General features: G+C 39.6%; 1 protein-coding gene across 4 annotated transcripts in view; it reads right to left on the bottom strand.

The window, feature by feature from the left end:
- TNFAIP8 (TNF alpha induced protein 8) overlaps positions 1–15,288 on the bottom strand; it is a 57,165-nt gene that overhangs the window by 35,188 nt on the left and 6,689 nt on the right. The window contains exon 1 of one of the 4 annotated variants that reach the window (XM_014257076.2): positions 8,254–8,272. The exons of the other annotated variants lie outside the window; for them this stretch is intronic. The gene's annotated coding sequence lies outside the window, so the exon portion shown is untranslated. Of the gene's footprint in view, positions 1–8,253; positions 8,273–15,288 lie in introns of those variants that run through there. 4 annotated transcript variants of the gene reach the window in all.

Genomic DNA, 15,288 nt, shown 5'->3' with positions numbered 1-15,288 from the left:
CAAAAGACATCAATGCCTGCCTAAGGTACCCCATGAAACACTACCCCTGAACACAGGAAAATGCCAAGGAACCAGCTGAGGCCTGGCAGGAAGACATGGCGTGGCATGCGTTGGCTACCTAAACCTGACAACCACGTCCCATGGGGCCGAGACACCCCTACATTAATGGGGCTGAAGCCATCTAGTTGACAAGGGGAAGCATTGGAGAAGGGAAGCTGCCCTAGCATTCCCAAGACTTCCAAGTATTTTTGAAGATGAGGCAGAAGTGCTCAGTAGGAACTCGTACCTCAGACTGAGAAGGGGGGGGGAAGGCACCCAGTTGTTGTGCAAGGAATCCATAGGATCAGAAACTGAAAAGCCATTGCTTTTTATAGTAAAAAGAGAGGTAAGGCTTAGGAATACTTACTTCAAGTTCTGCTTTTTCCAACTTTTGTGCTGGGTCTCTCACTAGCAGCCCAGATGTTTAACCAAACTGAGTTCTCCTGTAAGACAACCTCCCAAAAGCCATTGGCTTCCCTGTGAAGGATAAAGATCTCACTGTTCTATTTATGGGATACATTATGATTGGTAACTGTCAACATTAAAGCATGACAGTTCTTCTTTCTATGGGAAAATGCTAGACATCCCTCCATACCGCACAGAGCTGCTGTGCAGAGGGACACAGAAATGCTGCGCCTTAACCATCCAAGGATGCTGAGGACAGCAGCTTCCATGTAATCCAAATATGGATGAGACAATCCTCTACAATACCTTGTCTTGCCTTGCAGCACCCAGAAAAAATTTAGAATTCTCAGAACAGCAATCCCAGCTTTTGTCAGGAACGGCTTATGCCTGGCATCATTGTATGTGGAATGTGGCATGAGACACTATGTCAGCTGATGGCATCACACTATATCAAAAACATGAGAAGGGATGTTCATCATGATACAGCTGCAATGAAATGGAAATTGTACAGTCTGTGTCCAAATGCAGAACAGAAGAAGAAAAAAACCACATATCCTTTCTGGCAGGAGTCCAAAGACGTGGTGGTGAGATGCAGCTGGAGGTAAAGACAGGAAGACAGCCTCTATAAGCCACAGCACTGCTTCCTTTCCTGAATATATGGACGAGTAACTGGTCATAACATTAAATAAAAGACACAGCCTTTGCTAAATTCTGACTTATATTCTTTCGGAGACTGTACAGAAAATGAAGGGGAACGCCTCAATCAACAGCTCTATCCTTGCTGTTATGACTTCAGCACCTCTTGTAGGGAAAATTCAAAGCAAGGTGATCTTCTGAAATAATATTGGAGTCAGCTTAAATATTGTAATACTAGATGAAAGTTACTTGAAATACCTAAGACTAGCACGTAATAATTTGTTTTAATTTAATTCATGTCGTTAAGGGACATAAAAATAGGAGTTATCTGTTTATATTTTAAAAGTAAGCCTGAAATTAGGAAAAAAGTTATATTAATTTCAAAGGCAATCAAAATATCTATTTTTGTTCATTTATGCCAATGGAAAAAATAAATCCCTAAACAATCTACTCTTCAAGCATCTCTTGAAGAAGTTGGGAAAAATCCTGAACATCTATGAACCTGAACATCTGAACAACAATCATACATCTATGTCTTCAGCACACTGGTTCAGCAGATAATTAATAGGGAAGAAAATCACAGCATCTTGGCTTCTGTGAATTGTCCTGTTTTGTTGAAGCATCTCTGTCACAACTAATGCTATTTTAAATCACCTTCTGTATTGTGGATTTTAGAACAAAAACTCAATATTCAGTCTAACCAGTTTAAAAAACAGTATAATTTTAGTTTTCTCATGTTATTTTGAAAAAAGATACTGAAGATCAGGATTTAAGACTACCAGCTTTCCTCCCTCAGTTAATATTTTGAGTATGCTTAACAATCTCAGTCATTCCTTCACATGCACTGAACCTACTTGCATTGAAAACTTATACAGAAACAATTAAACAACTGCTAAGGAAGAATATTTTTAAAAACTCCATAGGTTTGCCTACACCTGTACTTAGTGAGATTTTTATGGAGCTGGGTTTTTCTAATACACAACAGCCAGTGCAGACACGTGGCTTGCAGGTGCTACATTGGCCCTTCTCATACATATCCTGCCATGCAAACCTGCCACTGCTGACCTTGAGAGACAGATATTCATAAAAGCCAACTACAAAATTAACAATTAGACACAGCTACATAAATGGCTAAGATTAATGGGAAAAACCCTCAGTGTCTGGCATCTTTTGTTTTCCATACACCCATTGTACTTAGGCATTGCTGGGTCAAATTCCCCTGCAGTGCAGGGTAAATCTCTCACTTCACTGTGACAAGTGGCACAATAAATGCCACACACTAGAGCGGCCCAACATAAACGTTACGGATCAGAAGCCTTAGTGAAAGGCAGTTTATTCAGGTGTACAAGTTAATGCTTGAGAAACAAAGCTAGGCCATATCAACTACTGAATGCTCCAAAAAAACCCATACTTCAAAAACTGACAGAGAGAGGATCAGACACCCTTCCTAAAAATATCTCAGAATCCAAACACACCACAAGATTTCCTTAAAAATTCTCATGCACAGGTGATGATTATATTGATTTAAGACTGAATAATTTACATCTGTAATTTAGCAAAACTTCAAAACAGCAAACATTAAAGGGGTATGGGAGAAATGAAAAAAGTGATCTGACCAACTACTACTGCCTCTTGGTCTACAGCAACACTCCAGGTTATTGAATGGTTTTTAAAAAGAAGTTAAAGAAACTGAAATATTATTCAGAAATGGCTATCTCAAAAAGAGGTCACGTGAAAACAACCTATTATCTTTTCCATTTCAGATATTTTATATTATAAAATATATCTATTTATTCAGATATTATATTTTCAGAAAAAAATATTACACACAGACACATATATATATACATATACAGTGAACAAGAGGCGACTACAAATCCCTAATTGGATAGTGGAGTTGCTCATGGAAAAATTATAGCATTGAAAGGGAAAATATCTGACTAAAAGAAGCCTGTTTCTACGATTTGGGTAAGCCTGAATCTAACCAAAACTTCAGAAATAAAACTTGGCTCAAAAGAATGTGAGCATTTGTGAGACGTCTCCCATGAAATAAGAGGTACCCTGAGCAGAGAAAGACAAAGCACAGAGGAAAAAAGGGAAAAAAACAGGACAGGGTTTTGGTGAAATGGGATACAGAACAATGTTCCTAAGCACAAAGTCAGACTAAGAGACTTTTATGAACACATACTTTTAACCATTGCCTCCAAATGAAGTGGTTGCACAATTCCCAGCCCTCAGACATGTTTTACCACTCTGTCCCTCCTTTCACCCAGCCTGAGAGCTCCCTGTGGTAGCAAAAGCATCTATTTAGCTGCATAACACATCAGATTGAAGAATTAATTTACAAAAAAGGCTGCTGGAGGGAAAATAAAAAGGGCTAGCTGACCTCGTGATTGAGTTCCTCATTCTGACGAACACGAATGCTTCTGCTGACACAAGGAAAGAAACAATGCAAGCATGGGAACAGGACAGCATGACATTTTTGGCAGCAGGAGGGGTGTGAAATCAGTGCCAACTGACTTGAATCCTTCAGCAGAGAGCATATCATCTACTGGAAACAAAAGGAAAAGGTCCTGTGCCACATAATCATGACAAATCAACCAATCTGTCACTGTTCTGAAAAAGATAAGACAACAATGATGAGACACACAAGACACTCATCTGCATACAAAGGATGATACAGACACTTGGTATGTGGTTAAACAATAAAGAGCAGCTTCAATTCTTCTACAGAAACTCACTAAAGTCATAAAACGTGTGGGCCTAAGGATGCCTTGCTTTTTATCCTGTACCCAAAGTCATGTGTCATAATCCTTTAACCATTTAGAGACCTCATAGGTCAAAAAATTGCTCTGGTCATCTCTTTCCTTTCCTGACACTGAAAATTTATTAGCTATATCCTTCAATTATGCAGCCCTTTACTGCAGCTACCTTTTATATCTGTATATCTGCCATGCATAATCCTGTGCTGCTTGATAATACAGGGGGCTCCTGCATTTGAAACAACACTCACACAACACACTTTTTAAAAGCAAACTTCTGCTGAGTGCCCTGTTTCTCAGCCCAAATTCCCATTACCTTCAGTCAGGCATTATGCACACTTGGTAAGAGGGGACAATTACCAGCCCTTAACCCTTCTTCCTAGGTGCACCACATTTGTTTCTCTCTACCCACCCTGATAGATTTTGACCATCTCAAGACCCAAATTCAGGCCTACCATGATAATGTCCCCAGCACAGATATCATTGCATCAGACTTGCCTGTCAGCATTGGTGGCTGATGCAATTTATTTTATCAACCTCCTCTTTCATTGCATGGCACAGAATTCTCATGGTGGAGAAGATAACTCCAAAACCACTCCCAAAATGCTCCCAGCACAATATTCACCCCACAGCATTCCTCTGAGGCTCACATACCCACAATCTCAACACCTACTGGCGCTTGAAACACTGCATGTGTAATACAAACAAACATCACTGAGCTTCTCTCCTTCTGGGTATTTATCCTCTTAAACTGGGCCTTCTTCATCCTCAGGCCAGCTCTAGATGAGCAGCCACCTCAGCAGTGTGTGCTGAGAACAGTGTTTAACCTTCACCTGAATCAAGGATAACTTCAAGTGACCAGAGATTTTCCACCATGGCTCTTAAAAGCTCAGATGGCTGAATCTTGACTATGTTTGCTAAAGAACTGCACGGTTTCTCGTGTGCAGGAAGTGAAGGAACCAAACATCTCTTTCTGCTTCAGTTACCACTTCACAGCTTTAATTGTGTACCAGGACCTCACCAGGTCCTCCCAGAACCTTACAGCCCCATATGCCCTTGAGCTCCAAAAACATCTGCTACACCATCACAAACACCGCTCAGAGCAGCTGTCACAGCTAAGCATCAAGAAAAACATGTCTTGCCACATGTTTGCTAATAATGTGCATAAGAATTTGTTAGTAATGCATGTTGATGACTAGTCTTAGAACCATTAGAATCATTCAGGTTTTAAAAGATCAATGAGTCCAACCTTCTTCCAAGCTGTCCCAGAAACGCTGCCACAATATAACAGTTAATGCCAAAGTGCATCCATGCCTGTGGCAGCATGAAAACGCTTAGCAGCTCTCTCTAGTAAGGACAGAAGAGAAATACCATGAGCAGTGATTTCAGCAGAGACAGAACTCCACCTGGAGATGTTACTTATGACAGATGTGTACGCATGTATGCAAAGAAAAGCATGTACTTGCCTGCACTGTTCAGGAGAGCATGATTCAAAGCAGGGGAATTGCAAGGGAAGAGTGTAACAGTCAAGGGAAGGGAGTGCACAGCAGGCAGAAGAGTTCGATATTTTTACTCTTGCAACCAGCATGCTCATCAGCTGCTCAGCCCATGAAAATATCCAGGGTATGAAAAGCAAGTAATAGAAAGAATAATTTTAGCTCACAAGATATGAAAACATGAGAATAGACCAGCCATAAGACAAGTAAAATTGTATTGGAAGCCTCCAACACCAAAGCAAATCCCCCAGCTACCTCTGTAAAGAGTGAGAGTGCCTGTGCAGAGTTAAAAATAGGTTTGACCACAACATGAGATGCAAATGCTTGCTACAGGGGCACCTGTGATTCAGAAGGCAGACTTCTTCCAGCTGTTCTTCCTAAAGCACAGCCACCACCACTGGCCTAAAGAAATCGGTATGTGTGCACACAGGACCAGAACAAAAGCTATAAAGCTCTTACTTATAAATTTTATCTTATCAAAAAGAATTAGGGGATGTCTTAATCATTAAAGTTAAAAATTCCGTCAAGTGATTTCAAGCTAGCAACATAAACATTAGCAAAAAAGTATTTATTGATTGTCCCAAGGTTGTAAGTGATGAAACACCAGAAAATATTTTCTATGAGTCAAAGTTAAAAACATTCAACATTAGTTGAAGAATAGCAGTGAAATTCGGGTCCAGAAATATTAAAATTTTACAAAAATTCACAAAAACATTAAAAATTTAAAATTAAAAAAAATTAAAATTTTACAAAAAACCAGGAAAATCACCCTTAATGGGTTTGATTCTGATTAATTTGATATTATGAATATTATTTTTAAACTTATGTTTCTTTAAATCTATCTTCCTACTCAAAATAAAGAATCATTTAGTAAAGTCATAGAAACGTATCAACTTCTGCCATGTTAAAAACTATCTTAACAGGCTTAAAATACTATATACTTAGTTTCTTTCAGGAAGGAAGCTAGAGAAGTGAGGGTTTTTTTTTTTTATAGAACCTATTTGAAAAACAATGGAAGAGAAGAATCTGAATGCAAGCAGCTAATGGCTGCAGCATAAGAGTTGGATTCAGTCTGTGACTGGAAAATCTTGTGCTGGTTTTAACGTGCACCACCTGAAGCAGTCTATCAACAGCTCCAGATTCCCGGCTTCAAGCTCTCCAGTAAGGAAAGAATGTCAGCCGCCGAGGGACTAGTCTCCTTGCACAGTCTCTACAACAAATACATTCATTATTTTGCAAGTGGGCTAGCACAGCTAACACATCCTGGAATGTGGTGTAACTCATTATCTTTACCGGCAAGTAATGTTAACTAAGTTCAAGGCTTTTGAAACAAAAATAAAAAAAATGCCAAAAAACCAAAACCAAACCAAACCAGCAAACAAACAAACTAAAGTTACCCAAAAGACAGCCTTTAAAATTTCCTTGTTATATGGCTACTGACAAGGTGCACTTCCTTACAGCAAGGAGGTGCTTTAATGCTATTCTGAGTTAGTGTTAGAATTTCATTACAAGCTACACATATAACTTGTCAGCAGACTAACAAATTTCCATACTTTTGTCTCTGAAAAACAGGTTCCCAATCTACGTGTGCTACCCAAGCAAGTATGTAAGGGCTGAAAGTGCTCACTTCCCATGGCTGACAAACAAAACAGGGGTTCTCACAAGTCAGAAGAGGTGCATTTTCTGTACACAGAAACAGAAATTTGACAGGAAAAAAAACAAACCACAAAACATCAAAATAAATAATACTTATAAAAATACGGAAACAATAAAAGATATGTTTTCTGAATGTAAGCAGGAAAAAAAGCCCAATTCCTCTAAAGATGCAGTACCCTGCACGAAATTATTTTATTATTTTTTTATTTTAATCATCTCAATAGTATCTCAAATACACATTTCAATGTAAATCATCTAGAAATCTGATGTATATTTCGTCATATATTGATGTATATTCATTTTTTTTCCCAGAAATTCCTAAACACTTTCATGACACTGGAATTATGTGGAAGTTTCATAGCTAAATGTCTAATGAATTAAGCTTCGTGCAAACACTGCCTTCTGTTGCAATAGCTAAGAACTTCTCTTTCTGGAAATGAGACACTTTCAGTTGCATGTAATTCTAAACAGGAAAAAAAAATCACAAATATAATAAAATATTCCTTTTTTCTTACTGGGGGGCACTGGGATGTAGTCAAAGCCACTGTCACCCAGCACAGATACACAACTGCATTCCCTGTTCTCACCCTACTAGTCGTTCCTGGAGGATTAAGGCCATGCACTGTTTTTTATAACATTAGGCAAACTTTCCCTGAAAAGAATACAGACTGGAAGAACTTAAAGCAGAATAACTGGTGACTTTCATTATAGGGCCTTCCCTTCTTTCTTTCCTTCTTTCTGGAACCAGCTATTGCCTATCTGTAATGCTCTAGCTGCACAGATTATTGACAGAGTTGTGAGCTGTAAATATGGTCAAAAAAACCCAGAGAAAACTGGATATAAGCTGGGAGTGTGCCCTTGCAGCCCAGAAAGGAAGGCATCAAAAAGCATCAAAAGCAGAGTGGCCAGAAGACCCAGGGAGGTGACCCTGCCCTTCTACACCACCTGGAGTGCTGCATCCAGCTCTGGGCCCCGCAGCACAAGAAGGATGTGAACCTGCTAGAGAGAGTCCAGAGGAGGCCACAAAGATGATCCAAGGACTGGAGAACCTCTCCTATGAAGACAGGCTGAGAGGTAGGGGGTGTTCTGCCCAGAGAAGAAAAGGCTCTGGGGCAAACTTCTCTGAGTCTTCAATACTTAAAGGGGGATTGAAAGAAAGAGGATGAAACACTTTTCACAAGAGTCCATAGTGACCAGACAAGGAGTTTTCAACTGAAAGAGGGTAGTTTTATAGTAGGAATAGGGAAGAAATATTTTACCATGAGGGTGAGGTTCTGGAACACTGCCCAGAGAAGTTGTGGATGCCTCATTCCTGTAAGTGTTTAAAGCCAGGCTAGAGGGGCTTTGAGCAACACCGTTCAGTGAAACATGTCCTTGATGACTGTGGGGGCCAGGGTTAGGCCTAATCTGTCTCTGAAGGTCCCTTCTAATCAAGGCCATTCCATGATTCTGAAAAAATGGGAGCACATAGTCAAGGAAATAAGGAGAATACCAGCATTCTGAAATTATAGGCATAAAGTCAGCTTAAAAAAATATTTAAAGATCTAAGAATGATAAGGTAGATCTGAATATTTTGAGCTACTTTTTTCAGTCCAAGAGTAATACATTGAAAGAACAAGGTAAAAATTAGTTTTTGAGAAGAAATTTAGCTATAAAGAAAGCTTTAATCATAGTAATTTTTGTATGTTACTCATACAAAAAACACTGCTCAGACCTTCTACACTTACTTGATGTACATGTAACTACATGCAGCTGTTACAGAGAAATTTAGAGAAACCTGTCTGGATTTGTCACTCTGAAAAAAAAAAAAAAAAGGAAAAAAAAAGAAAAAAAGAAGAGAAGAGATATGAGTCACAGGCAGAAAAACAACTTTTAAAGCACATGGCATTTAATGAATCAAATCAATCAATAAGCATTGCAAGTAGGTGTCTAAGAAACATTTCTGCATAAAACAAGGTTTAACTTGGTATCAGTTACCTCCTAAACTGTGTAAAAAACCTGATGTTATGTAAGAAAAGTATCTTGTACAATACTATCAGTTACTGAAAGTTCCTCACCTGAATTACAGCAAAATATGAAAGAAATTACATTCTTCTCTTTGACAGTTTAGAAGGAAGTTTTATCCCAGTAAAGAAGTATGAACTTTTCCAATCAAGTAAAGCAAAAGGAATTTAAAATGTCACAGAGAAAAGTTTCCTCCAACAGATTCTTTTCAGCTTGGTTTAGACTTGTTCAAAACAGACAGCAATATCTGGAGCATATTTACCCTGGATCACACAACCAGCTTTATAGTCACCAGCAGTAATTCACTTACACACCTCCACTGTCAATACGAGATCTTGTGTACTCAAAGAGGAACCCATTTTCCTTTAGTGATGATTATTTTTTTACTGGGACATCTTGGACTGCTTTTACCTGACACTTGTCAAATATCTCCAGGCAGTTTTCAGGAGGAGAAGAGCATGGGAAAGAAGAATTAAGTATAGGCTCTACATAGAAGGAGCACATAAAAAAGAGGAATTGAAATTTGCTAGTCAGACTAAACATTCCTATGTACATATGTATAGTGCCACAGGTACTGCAAGAAGAATGGGTGTAAAACTAATCAGTTTATTTCCTTTAGAGCACTCAAAAGAAGAGGGTACTAAGGGAGCAGGCAAGTTATTGCCTGAAGTCTTTCCACAGTTTTTGAATTTAATCTTCTTATTTCATTAGCTTATGTTAGAGTAACTTCATTAGTTTACCTTCCCACCTCCTCTCAGCAGTTAGACTAGACTGCAAAAACATTGCTGCTCTAATTTTTTTTTTAAACTACAGGGACTTGTGAATCTCCTCAGGATTCCCATTTTAAGTAATAGAACCACTCTGTCAATGTTTGTAGATAAAAACAACTAGATTATGCACAAATAATACACCTTGAAATAATTTTAAGGGAGGGGGAAAAAGGTATGGTTTTGAAGCGCTTGACTGCCTTTTATTCCCTTGGAGCAATCTTGCATTGAAAGTGTCAAGGTGCAGATCCGAAATAGGAGACAGTATTGCTGTAAGTTGCCACACAGGGAGTGTTACAGAACAACTGCCGCACAATAACTGCCTTTGTACAGACAGCTATTTCCCATTTCAAACCTTACTGTATTCAGACAAAATTTTCAGACACATGAGCACAGCCTTTGGGATACAGTCACCTAGCACTGTGCTCTGCTGCAGGCTTCCAGAGTTCCACGACTTGCTCTGATGCTACAGAGGGAGGATAGAGCACATAATGTTACAATGTTATTTTTAACTGAGGAGTCTAGCAGGACCTAACAGTTTTTTGCATATTTTATTTTGGAGAAATAGTACTTTCTATAGTACTTCCTTTCAACAAAAGGGGTTGAGAGCAGGATGGGGGCTGTCCAGGGAACAGGATTTCCCAGCCCTGACTATTAAAGGGCTTCTGCTAGCAGGATGCACCACTTTCCACAAGCAGCACTCACTCCAGAGCCTGAACATCATAATTACAATATGGTCTTGTTTAAGGTACAAACAAGCTTAAGGCATGCTATTTTCAGGGTTACACTGCAGCGACACTAAGCACCTGAACAAATTGCCTCCAAATTAGTCAGGCCCAGTGGCCTTGCCCTTGAGGGAACTTCAGTTGAATTTGCCTGAGCAGAAGAAATCAGGCAATGGTGACAGCTCCTCGCACTGTCAGCGTGACAAAAACTGACAAAGTTCATTTGCCTGCGTGGCCAGCACAGCCCCATGAGATCTGTACCTGATCACCCACCTGCCACAGGGGACACAAACGCTCCTGCTGTCTGATTCCACACCACTGCTGAGGACAGATGGCTTCTCGGGGCAGGCAGCCCCACTCTGGGGACACGCTGAGAGCTTTGCAAGGCACCCATGCGAGGTGCCTGCCCCCCTGCAGGCCACCCCAGGGAGGTGGGATACCCATGGCAGGCATGGATGGTGCTCCAGGCACTTCTGCTCCCTATGCCCCTGTGGGCTGCAGTCAGCCCTCTCAGAGAGATGTGCCCCAGCTGTGAGCTTCTTGTAATGGTACAGACAGGTCTGACAGCTTTTCTCGAGGCAAGTGAACACTCCCAAGTGCTCCAGAGCCAGCTAGCCTTCAGTGCATTTTTGCTGTGGTGTGCTCATACCCACCCAAAAAAAAAAAAAAATCCAGAAAGGTTTTAGCTCACTGATTCTACCACTGTCACAGAGCAAGCCCGTGGATGACTGAGCACAGAAAAAAAGCTGCATGATCACATAGATTCAGACTATCATGCTGGATATTTAAATCACTTTTCTTCTATGAAGGGCCTTTGATGACGACCTCTCTTCTGCCTGGCACTGTTAAATGTTTCACTAGCTTTAGCTTATTTTATTATGGTGTTACTCAGTTGCTCATATTAAGAAAAAATAAAGCTTTAAACATACTTCTTTTCCCCCTTCAGTCTTTAGTTTTTCATCTCAAGGTGTTCATTTAAGCTTCTCAAGGTTCTCCTAATCCTTATTTCAGTACTTGATTTGATCAAGTTCTGAATTTAATCCTAGCTAATAATTTATTCCTTTGCCTATCTGTTAGCTGCCATTCTTCTCCATCAATGTATTTATTGCCATCAAGACTCAGAACACAAACTTTCAGATTTGTGCTGTATCTATTCACTTTTTAAACAGTATTGTTTTAAGACAAATTTTTTTTTTTACAAAACTGTAAGTCACAGCTTCATTTTTAGCTGTGAAGTTCTACTTCTCCCACATGCAGTTGTGAAACATAGAGATTATTAAAATCTGCATGCTACATTTAAGCCTGGGTAGTAGAGAGGTCTGCTTTCCTATAATTTTAAACCTAAATTTTGAAGTCCACTGTAACCCCACACTCTCTTTCCCCAACCTTAATCACATACATATAACTTCTTGCGCTTGAGTAGAAGGCAGGGTTGGTTTTGTGACATGGTTTCCTGTGTACAGAACAGCAGCATGTGCTCTTTTAGCACTTTGAGGTTTTATAGATCTCAAATGCTTAATCCCCATCAGGTGGACCTAAACACTCAGAATTTTTTTTCAATACACCCTGTTCTGTGATCACTGAAATTAAATACCTGGCTTGATATGTAGAACTGTGTACTCCTTGTAAAACAGGACTGTCACACAAATATAGTTTGGGTTGTTGTTTTTTTTAAAGGCCTTAAATTTTGAATAAAGTAATTAGAAAAACAAGTATGCTGAAATGCTAATAAACTTCTAAAAAACTACAGGTAACAATAAACAACTTGGACAAAGCCAATAGGAAAACACCAGCAAACAACCAATGTTTAGGGATCCTGGATGGGATGGACAGCACTGTATGAGCTGAGGTCAACAGAAAGGACCATGTTCTGTGCTTTTCATCTTTTGATGTTGCCTACAACCTGCTTTTAGCAGACAGATCTTGGGCTCTGTATACTATCCAATGTAATATCTGGAGCAGAAGAAATGTATGAACTGTTAATTGCCTGAGGTTACATTTGAACACCTCACAAGGAGTAAATAAAAATGCATACAGAATTTTACTGCCTATCACTGACCTCACATTCACTATTCCCCAGTTAACCTCCTGGTATTAACAACAAAATTGACATTTCAAGTGAGTTTAAACCATCCACCTGCATATTCAAAACCACTTGTACAGCAAATACCGCTGGCAAACCTGCACAAAAGCATAATCAGCATACTTTCTGCATCACTGGCCAGTGTGGTGCTTTGCAGAGCAATACAACACAAATTCATTGCCTGGATTACACAGATTTTTCTACAATTCAGATATTAATCACATTTCTACTATTATTCAGCTCTACCTGTAAGTTCTAATAAATTTTCAAAATATCCAAACAAAACAAGATTTGAATATTTCTTTTTCTTTAACATGAGAGTGATCTAAATACACTGAAGTGCTACAACTTATTGGAGGGCAAATTAAGTAAATATGCCTGGAAATAATCAATCTAATTCACAAAAGTAGCAGATAAGACCTTGATATGAAATGCATGGCAACACAAGGGTGTCACACAAACCATTTCTAGAATGAGATCTTCATTTAAGAAAAAATCCATCTCTCAATGTGGTGTCAAGTACAGGAGCAAAAAAAGGGTCTGACAGCTACACAAAAGTATCAAGATTCCTGCTGCACTGCTTATAGTCATAGATCTTTCTTGATTCATTATTTCATCAGAGAGGAGGCTAAAGCATCCTGTAATTTATGCACAGTAACTTCAAATACTACTTAGTATACAAGAAAATAAAACTGAAATAAATAAATAAATAAATAAATAAATAAATAAAACTATTTATTTATGAAAGAAAGACCATTATCTTCCCCTCAGTGTGTTTAAATTATTCTGAAACCACTGGAAATCACAGAAGATAGACTCATAGAATGCTAAGGGATGCAATGGACCTTAAGGGTCAGCAAGTCCCAGCCCCCACTGCCATGGGCATGGACACCTCCCATCAGACCAGGATGCTCAAGGCCTTTATCCAAACTGGTCTTGAATGCTTCCAGGGATGAGACAACCCACAAATGCCCTTCACAATCCGTTCCAGTGTCTCCCCACCCTCACAGTAAAGAACTGCTTCCCAATATCTAACCTAAACTTCCCCTCTTTCAACCTGTACCCATTACTCCTCGTCCTGTCACTGCAGTTCCTGATGAAGAGTCCCTCTCCAGCTTCTCTGCAGGCCCCTTCAGCTCCTGCAGGGTTGCCATGAGGTCTCCACACAACCTTCCCTTCTCCAGGCTGACCAGCCCCGACTGTCTCAGCCTGCCTTTGTAGGGGATGTGCTGCAGTCCCTTTCTCCACTTCATGTCCCTCCTCTGGACTTGCTCCAACACTTCCATGTCACTCTGGTGTTGGGGACCCCAGAGCAGGACACAGCACTGCAGTGGGGTCTCACCAGAGCAGAGCAGACCAGAGCAGAGCAGAGCAGAGCAGAGCAGAGCAGAGCAGAGCAGAGCAGAGCAGAGGGGCAGAATCTCCTCCCTCACCTGCTGCCCACGCTGCTTTTGGGGGCTGCCCAGGACACATTTGGCTTTGTGGGCTGTGAGCACACACTGCTGGCTCCTGTGGAGTTTTCCATCAACCATCCCCCCAGTCTTGCCCCACAGGGCTGCTCCCAATGAAGAGGCTCAAAAAAACTTTGCTACACTCATCCTGAATCCACTTGAAACTTCAGAAGAAGATATCCGTACAAATGAACTTCACACATTTTACAGAGTTGCTTTTATTAACTTATAAGCAGTTGCAAGGGGAGGGGGCAGAAATGTGAAATACTACACCAATTATCCCACCAATGCAGACACAAAAACTCCTTCAGCTTTCTTATTCCCTGTTTCACTGTAATCCTAGCCATTACTAAACACCTAAACATAAAGGTTATCAACTACCTTTTTCTAACTTGACCTGCAAAGTTTTGGACAACTAAGCAAACGTCAAGGCTTCCACAATATACTCAGGTTTGTCTCTCTTGCTCTATCCTCTTGTCCTCCTTCCTGTATCTTTTGCAAAAAACTTCTACTTCTTACTCATGAAAATCATAATTAATTTTCACATGCCACTAAACCCCACTTAACTGCCTACAAAATCATTCCAGTTATGCCAAAAAGATAAAACAGCTGAAAGTTCTGGCAATACTATAAATAAGATCAACTCTAGACTATTTGAGACAGATTTTATGTCTGGAATCCCAAACACTACAAGCTGGAGGCCCAACAGCAGCAAAATGTTTTTCTCCATACCAAAGACATAAAGGTAAACAATGTTTCCTCAGAAGAGGATTTTTTTTTTTTTTTAATAAAACAGTTCTCCAGTTAGTCATAAAGACAGCACTATATACATCAGGATTAAACAAAATCTTAGTATCAACAGTTACTGACAATAAAATATCAAAATGAGCTAGAATTAAAAAAAAAGTTGCTAAACAGTTGTTCATTTTTGCTTCACCTTATAAAGTAGAAAATTCATTTGAAGTGCAGCTGATCAAATGCAGATTTTGTTCTGCTCCATTCTGAATAGAGGAAGGACTTGTAATGAGCTGAAGCAGGGCAAAGGTTCTTCCACAGAACCTGAAAATTACTTTAATACACTAAGGAAAATGGGCTAAGCATATATACAAAACAAATATTCTGCTGAGAAGTGGAAGGATATCATAAATAAACACATATCTAATTATGAATACTCCAAACTGACTCAATAATCAGGACTTAATTACAGGCCATTTAACTAGGCTTACCTTATCTAGCTTTTTTATGCCTGCACATACCACTCAGA

The sequence above is a fragment of the Pseudopodoces humilis genome, chromosome 4 (assembly GCF_049639895.1).
Source record: "Pseudopodoces humilis isolate 2021_Gansu_Grassland_sample_001 chromosome 4, ASM4963989v1, whole genome shotgun sequence".
Lineage (NCBI taxonomy): Eukaryota > Metazoa > Chordata > Aves > Passeriformes > Paridae > Pseudopodoces > Pseudopodoces humilis.
This window is presented reverse-complemented; position numbering and strand designations above follow the sequence as displayed.